The sequence below is a fragment of the Mercenaria mercenaria genome, unplaced genomic scaffold, assembly GCF_021730395.1.
Source record: "Mercenaria mercenaria strain notata unplaced genomic scaffold, MADL_Memer_1 contig_1707, whole genome shotgun sequence".
Taxonomy (NCBI): Eukaryota; Metazoa; Mollusca; class Bivalvia; order Venerida; family Veneridae; genus Mercenaria; species Mercenaria mercenaria.
The window spans coordinates 18,797-28,194 of record NW_026459707.1 but is presented as its reverse complement, the minus strand read 5'-3'; positions in this window follow the sequence as shown (position 1 = coordinate 28,194).

Genomic DNA, 9,398 nt, shown 5'->3' with positions numbered 1-9,398 from the left:
ATATATAGCACGTTAACAACCCGATGCCTAACTCTGCGATAATTGTAATTGCTTAATACTTTGAAGTAATAATCTTTTAATACATTCATTACATTTCTTTAATATGACATAACATTTTAAGTCTGATCATGCAAAAAGTTTCTACTTACTTCAACCAAATAATTTGGCAAATGTAAAATAGCCATAAAATACCTAGGGATGGGAAACATTTCAATATGCAAAGAAATTCAAATCCACACCCTGAAGATCAGCTTGAGGTTACAGCTTCTACTGCTGCTCTGGATTTCAGTGACGCCAGCGATACAGAGTATCACTCTGACAACAACTCGACAAACAGTGAGTTAAATAATAGTATCAACAGTGAACAATCTTTCATTTTTTGAAAATAAAAAAAAAATCTGTCGCTTCATACTGCTATGCCCCTCTTCAACGGGAGGCCAGGTGACCGTACTGGCCACTTTCAATAATTACTGTAAGGCACTAAAAGTTAACGACGCGAAATTTCAGTATCTTTGAGTTTCAGTTAGAAGCCTCAGGCTAATACAAAGGGCGCTCACTACAGAACAGAGGGCTGACTTCGATAATATGCAGCAAAACCTTTATATTATAATAGCGGCTGGTTTCTTTTTGTCACACCGGTATTTGGCAAATTCAGCCTATATTTATACGCGCTTTACAAAAAAGAAAACTGTTTTAAATTATTGTATTTACTAACCTGCTTCAAAGTTAGTATGAATTTATTTCATTTCAATACTCGTATTTTGCAAATCTGCATGGAAAAATTGCATTTGCCATGGCAAAAATGAAATCGGTCTTTTGCCATGGCAAGAAATTTTATCATTTTGCCATGGCAATTTTTTTTCTAATTTTCCGAAAAACATGTTTTCTCTAATTCTGGACATATGTACAGGTAGAATTATAACTTTTTATAATTTTATCTTATTTTTTTAAATGTCAATTTATCATCTTGTAGTATGGCTTACAGTATAGCTGTATCAAACCAGTATTATCAGAATGATTTTCACGAAGTTCATGTGGAGAAAAGAGTAGGTCATTAGTTGTGGTCTTTAAAGTATAATATAAGCCCACGTTATTTCATCCATTCTCATACGAGTGTTGATTCCTTGTCAACTAAAACATTTTCTTTGTATTTTAGCCGAATAGTTAAAGCTTAATCAGCCTGTGATACCAAGTAAAAGTCATATATAAGGCACCTTCAGATTTTCGTCGAGGAAAAATATACATTTTTATGTATGGTAAAAATATTTCAGCGTTAAAGTTAATACTTGAAGTAAGCAACGTAGATATATCATTGACCTATTTTAATGTATGTGTGGTATCGTTAAATATCGCAACACCGCTAAATGTCGCAACTACCGTTAAATGTCGCAAGGTTGACGTTACATGTCGAAACCACCGCTAAATGCCGCAAAATCATTTGCCGTTACATGTCGCATCTTTAACGCTAAATGTCGCAAGAATGTATCCACTGTTATATGTCGCAACAACAACGCTTAATGTCACACAAGACTAAAAAAGGGAAAAATAGCTAAGGTAAGTTCAACAGTCTTTACATAGATATTACTTTCAATTATTTTGAACCCGAGATGAGAAAACATGAGTGCGTGTGTGCATGCATGAGTATGCATTGTGTGGAATACGGGAAGGGTTTAGAAGTACATACTGTTCTGAACTGCATGTTATTTTTTCAATGATGCTGTGCCATACATACGTAATTGATTTTATATTTAAAGGCGGTATTTCCCAGAGTACTAAAATTATTTTAGGCGTAAATTACGGAATCCTATGGAGTCCTATTTATATCATGTAACATTAATCATCATGTGTCGCATTGTCGTATTGTCGTGTCACATTGACGTGTTGTAAAATCTTTTAGGTCAACGCAAGACTTCAAGTTCTGAAACTCAAGTGATCGATCTAGGACCATCATAACTCTCCCGATCTCGTGCGCTCTACATGTTATCTCGTTCGCACGACATCTTAACTCATGGGCACGACATCTTATCTCGAGAACATGACATTTTACCTCGAGCGTAAGACATTTTACTTAGATCGCATGGCATCCTATCTCGAAAGCACGACATCTTATCTCGAGTGCACAACATCTTATCTCGAGAACTTGAGATTTTACCTTCAGCGGAAGACATCTTATTTCGATCACACGACATCCTATCTCGAGAGCACAACATCTTATATCGACTGTACGACATCTTTCTCGACAGTAGACATTTTATTTCGAGCGCAAGACATCTTATATCGATCGCACGACATCCTATCATGAGAGCACGACATTTTATCTCCAGCGCTCGATATGTAAATTAGAGTGCACGACGCTCGACATTGTCGATTGTTCGGGATAATTCAATTTACAAAACCTTAGTGTCCTAAACATAACACCGTACTTTTATGTAGATGTCATAAAACTAAAACATTTGTATTTAGATATTTGCTGACAACTTCCCTACACCAAAGAGTCAAAGTCATAGGCTAAACTAGCCCAATCCAGCATAGCCCAGCAGTCAGACTCATTTCAGTAACTGCTGTTACAAAATATATTTTTTTGTAATAGGAAAATGTATGATATATGCGACATAGAAAGGCCTTGCCATCGGGGGATCGCACTATACTATGTTGAAAGACAATCAATGGCAAACTGATGCACATGTGAGTAATGCTAACTGTACCGATTTTGAAAAGGTCTGTGCCTATGCACAAATGAGACTTTAATCTGTTCATGAAGTGTTCCTGTGTACCATTGAAGTTGTAGAAAACGAATGATTTCCTGTTAAGTGGTCATGAGTTCTATTTCTGTGTTGGAATTTTAGTTAGGGTCATAAGGCGACTATCCAGCTTTAACGGTGGAGGAACATCCTAAGTGACCCTCTGTGCATTATTTCAAGCACCGAGCGGGCGCATAAAAAATACTTGTTTACTATTTGTTGGTATTGTGTTTTAGATTCCTGCATCATTATTCATCCCCTTCTCTACCGCTACCCCACCCATATCCCACCCCTCAAACACACAATGACATTACCAACCCGTATCTATTCAGTGGAAACTTTAAAATCTTCCTGTCAGAAAACACTGTCCCTATTTCAAAATAATTTCACAGATATTTTTCTTGTACGACCCTCTATCAAAACTGTTCAAGCAAACTGTGAAGGTAAGGTGAGCTATCTAGGTGGTCCTCCTCTTTAATTGGCAATTGGTATATAGATAATTATTTGTATAATATTTAAATGTTAAGACTGAGGCTTTTAAAAAAAGTATACTAGAATGTATGAGTATTAAAGCTAACACCACATTATTTTACTATTGAAGATCGAAGCCTATTACATTAAAGAACATTTAAAAGAAAAAATACACAATGGATTGTTGATATATGTCTTAGTTTTCAATAGGCAGTGCGACATTAAACGTTGATGTTGCGATATAAAACGGTGTACAATTTCATGCGACATTTAACGTTATAGGTGCAACATATAGCGGCAGATGATTTTGCGACATTTAACGGTGGTTGCGACATTTAATGTCAACCTTGCCATATTTACCGGTAGTTGCTACATTTAACGGTAGTGCGACATTTAACGGTGCCGCAGTAAGTTAGCGTATTCTTTGGGCCGTAAATTCAATGCAGGGCCGTCAGTCCCTCCGTGACAAATCATATATATGTGGGACCGCTTTTTGACCACTCACATATTATTCACTTTAATGTATTAATTCTGCTTTGTGGAAAATACCTATTTCTTTCCTATAAAATGTACGTAAATGCATATGTTTTTAGTGATACTTGTAAAAAAAAATATGGTCATTATATAACGCTTTAGTAAAATTTAATATTTGTTAATTTCTTCCATGTTATTTCACAAATATATATGCTTGCATCAGAGTATCTTTAGTAGGTCTCGGACGGATGCTGTTTGAAATCGGACCATTGATTTATATTAATGTATTTCCATACAGGAACTTTCGGTACGCATGCGCTGTCCAATGTATTCACATTCGTTATAGCACATTCTGATTTATTTCCATATCAAACAAAGAAGACTGAAACTGTGTATTATTATACAAAACACAGTTTGTACGTCAGAATTATTATGCCAAGCGTAAAACTTCATAGCGGTGCGCTGTAAAAGAAAATCACATGGAACAGGCAAATATTTGGTGATAATCTTTAAAGATGTAGACAATAATCCTTAATAACGTGTTAAAATCGAAATAATATAATCTCATTTTGTGATTTGTTCTTGAATAGAATCATTGTTTGTCGTTCAGATGCGTATTATTACATAACTCAGGCTGCGCCCTCGTGATATAATTCCTTTGCATCTGAACTCCAAAATATGATTTATTTCAACGACAAATCACTAAATGAAATATATAATTTCTTTATTAACGTCCAAATGCTTTTCAGAAAAATAATTTATTCCCGCTTTCAACAGTGCTTAGTTATGTATGGTACTAGTATACCATTTGGGTCGAAAGTCTGCTTTGCTTGCGCGTATATTTCAAAATATAAGTGCATATTTAAAGATTTGCGTGCACATGTAAATATATACGTCAATGTGTATTTTTTATACATGCACGCGTAAAAAATGAAAATGCACGCTTATATGGATCTGCGCGTGTATATATTCATATACTTGTCATAATGCATATTCGTATAAATTTACGCGTGCACGTCCATTTTTGCGTGTACCTACATATTTACGCATTCACGTATAAAAATATAAACGTGGACGTATAAATTTACGCATGCACGTAGCTGCACTTACATATACGCGTTTACCTATATATTTAGTGTATGCGTAAATATATACGTAGACGTATACTAGTAATTTAACGCAAGCATGCGTAATTCTGGGTGCTCGTATAAATACTCGTGCAGCTATATATTTACCATTGTACGCGTATAATTTTACGCATGCACGCTTAATTCCGGGTGCTTGTATATGTACAAATATGCGTGCAAGCGGAACTTTAAACGTGAACTTTTAATTATAGGTGCACGTATATGTACGCGTGTACACATATATGACGAACACGCGTAAATTTATACGTGCACGTGCAATTATAGGTGCATGTATATACACACGCGCAGGTCCATATAAGCATGCAGCTACATATTTACGCGTGCACACCTATTTTTATACGTGCATGTACATTTTGAAATGTGCGCACACGTAAAGCAGACTTTCGACCCAAATGGTACAGCATAGTTATGTACGGGGAGTCTGGAACATTAACCTAACTAGGCTCTCTTGCCATAAGACAAATAACTTAAAGGTAAAAGGCGAAATACGATATATATGATATGTATTGCCTGTGTCATCAACTTTCTTTCAATTTTTACAAGTCGTGTATTAAATGAGATAAAAATATCGCGAAATAGTCTACAAATGTAGAAATTCTCCATATACCCCTACGCAAAATTTGTATCTGTAGCGTCAAGTTTTGTAACTTTAAGCGAGCCTAAAAATATTGTATGATTTACCTTTAGTTTTCTAACGTTTAGAGAGCCTTGATTTTGTATCATTTAACGTAGGTTGTATAATTTAGCGTCAGTTTTATACCATTTAACGTTGATTGTATCATTTAGCGAAGTTGTATCATTAAGCGTTTCCACACCCCTCTCATGCTAAAGCGACAGAACGAATGTTGGTTTTGTATTTGCCAAGCTGCAATTTGTCATTATTTATTAAATTATTTGCCATGGCAGATTTTTGCCATGGACATGCCATTTGCCATGGCAAAATTTAAGAAAATGAGAAGAAGTTATAAAAAGTTATAATTCTACCTGTACATATGTTCAGAAATAAAGAAAACATGTTTTTCATAAAATAAGAACAAATTACCATGGCAAAATCACAATATTTCTTGCCATGGCAAAAAATTGTTTTTGCCATGGCAAATGCAATCCTTCCATACAGATTTACACAAAACTAGTACTGATATGAAATCAATTTATACTGACTTTGATACAACAATTTAAAACAGTTTTCATTTTTGTGAAGCGTGTATAAATATGGCAAAAAGAAACCAACGGCTATTTTATGTTCAATATAATGGATCTGATGAGTTGCTACCAGACGTGGCCTTCTATCTCTTCAACAGAAGGTAAACGAAAAAGTCTGTGAATTCATTACTCGTGTTACCACAAAAACATCCAGACGGGGTTTGACGGATATCATCATGACTTGACTGGTAAATCAAAGGATTCAGGAGAAGGTAATGCCGCAATATTAGGCCTCTCTAGAAGAAGTGAGAAGAGCCGAAACTCTTGCTGAGAGCACTGTCCAGATGGTGAAAACTGACACGGTAGCAACAACTCAACATATACACTAACAAATACCGCAAGTGACACTGTGATCAAAACTTTAACTTTAAATTTTATGTATGGATCTAACCCCCCCCCCCCCACCACCCCCACCACCACCACACACTCCACAACAACCTGAGCATCGCATACAGATAGACACAGTAATGGCAAATCTTCACATCAAGAGCTCAAATCTAGTTTCATTTATAAAATGCTATGTAGCAATGCCAAATTTGATGAAAGTACTCAAAATAAATCCAGGTCACTATCAAATGGAGCAGATTCTCAAAAATCTGTTGATACTGATTGTGAAACGTTTCAACCTAAAACTGATAGTGCTATTCCTACAACTTAGAAACCAAAGAAATGTTTTGTAGAGGTTATGAAAAAGAACTTTAAATGAGGCTAATAAATCCAACTAAGGGAAGCATTAAATTGCAGCAAGATGAGTATTTCTTATGTGCATTTAATTGACCAACAGCAAATTTATTCGTCTTTGGATGAAAATGATGACAATGTGGCACATGTTTTTAGTACAGAGGCTGTAACCCAAAAAGACCGTTCTGATAACACTTACTTTGACTTCAATATAAACAATGACAATTTATATGTAGAAATGCAAGTGTTTTTTTTTTTTTTTTTTTTTGGTTTGTTTTGCTAAAGACCGTGCTATTTTCTCAACTTCTTTTTCTGATATAAATAATGAAATAAAACTGACACTGGTCTATCAAGTAAGTTGTCTCCAAAATCGGATGGCCTATATGAAAAAATTGAAATAGGACCATCTTTCATCGATAAAATCAGACATATTGAGCTATCCAAAATTCCGAAACTAAAGAAAATCTTAAAGAAAACATTTTTAGCTAGTTTGTACATAAAATATCAGGGACATATGATTCCACTCCATAACTGGATAAATTAAGAGAAACAGCCTTACGTGACCAAATTATATCTGTATATACAATGTGTCTTATCTATACTGAAATATTTCATGTCCTATCTACCTTTATGATTATAGCATTTCATTCTTAGTTTTAAATATTACATTCTGCTGTATTGTTGTCATAAATTTTTATATATATTGTTTTCAGCAAACAACTCGCTCACTCATCCCCACCCGAACATCACACACACACACACACACACACGCACACGCACACGCATACGCACACACGTACGCACGCACACACACACACTTTGGGGACCAAAACTAAAAAGGCATGGGGAAGTTGTTATGCCCCTAAATTTCATCCCGAAAAGACCTTGAGAATGAAAACGAATTCCGATAGATAACTGAAGAAAACTTTGGTCTACATACATCAAACTTCAAGTGAGTGATGATTGCCTGTGGTCAGAAAATGACAATGTCTTGGTTCAGTAAGTCAAGTCAAGGTCTCAGTGTCCTTGAGACGGGAAAGGTTTTCCGATAGATAAGAAGAATGCTTTGGCATACAGTCGTAAAAATCCATAGGATGATTGTCTATGGTCAGCAGATGACCTTATAGTTTTGGGATCAGTAGGAGAAAGGTCAAAGACACAGTGGCCTTGAGACTGGAAAAGGTTTGGCCTACATTCGTCAAACTTTATAGGATGATTGCCTGTGTTCACTAGATGCCCCTATTGTTTTTGAGGTCATAATTGTCTTGGGAGGCGATCACAGGAGGAATGCGTGTTTTACAAACATGTCTTGTTTTCATTACTTGAGAGAAAAATGCAATTAATCCCTTTTCGATTTAACTTACTGATAATTGTACGTTTACGTTCATTCTGGCAAACCTGATGAAAGGACTATTTGTTTTAGTTTAAGAAATGCTTTTCTATTTTATTTAGCTCTGGCGACCCCGTATGAAGGAAACCATTTGTTAAAGTTGCAGAAAAGTTTAAGCACGGATGCTTAGCACCAGTATATCATGCGGATCAAAATATCTTTTCTTTTTTGTCAGTTTGATATAAGCATACTTTGATAATAAGCTTTCAAGAATACTTACCTGAATATCCTGGATATTATCAGGGTATATATTGTAGCGTTTAAAGTCTGGATCCTCATAACTTTCTTCTTCTTCTACTACTACCACTGCTTCTCTTTCTACTACTCCTTTATTTTTTAAGTTACCTAGATGGGGCACATGTATTGGAGGACGATTTTTGTGTTTATTTTCAAGTTGAAACTGTAAAAATGTTACATGTAAATATGTAAATAATCATTAGGAACTCGAACATAAAATACCATGCATACGAATAGCGATGATATATTTCATATTAACAAAAACTGTACTTCAACGACAAAACAACGAAACAACGGCACACTAGTAAATTCTGATATTGTTTTTTTTTTTTTGTTTTTTTTTTAAATATCCTATTTCTCATACACAGGTTTACCATCTGTTGTAGAGGCTGGTGTAAACAATTTTTTGGCTCTTTTCATAGTTGTCGTTCTTTACACTGATTTTAATGTCAAAACGTTTGACGGTTTTAATTCAAATTCAAAGGACAGTGGACGTCAAGTAAAATATGTTGACAGATAAACTGTGATATTGATAATATTTTTATGTAGAATATGCAAGCTAAAACAGAAAACTACCGAACGTTATATATATTCGTTCTTAGTTTGATTTTGGTTTAGTACTGTTATTAACATCATTCCAGGAACTTAACTAAGTCAGTGTTCCTGTACTATGTTACAGGACTGAGTTGTTTACCGCGAGTACTTGACAACTGCAACACATGTAGAGGACGAGTAACTTTAGACCTATTGTCTTCGGTAAAGTCGTCACGGAAAATGGCACCCTAGCCCAGAGATTATTTTCATGACTTTTCTATTCAAAGTATGACGCTTTACCTTCTGATCTAACTGGACAAAGGGGCCTCCGTGGCCATGTGGTTAAGGTCGCTGACTTCAAATCACTTGCCCCTCACCGATGTGGGTTCGAGCCTCACTTGGGGCGTTGAATTCTTCATGTGAGGAAGCCACCCAGCTAGCTTACAGAAGGTCGGTGGTTCTACCCAGGTGCCCGCCCGTGATGAAATAATGCACAGAGGGGCACCTGGTATCTTCCTC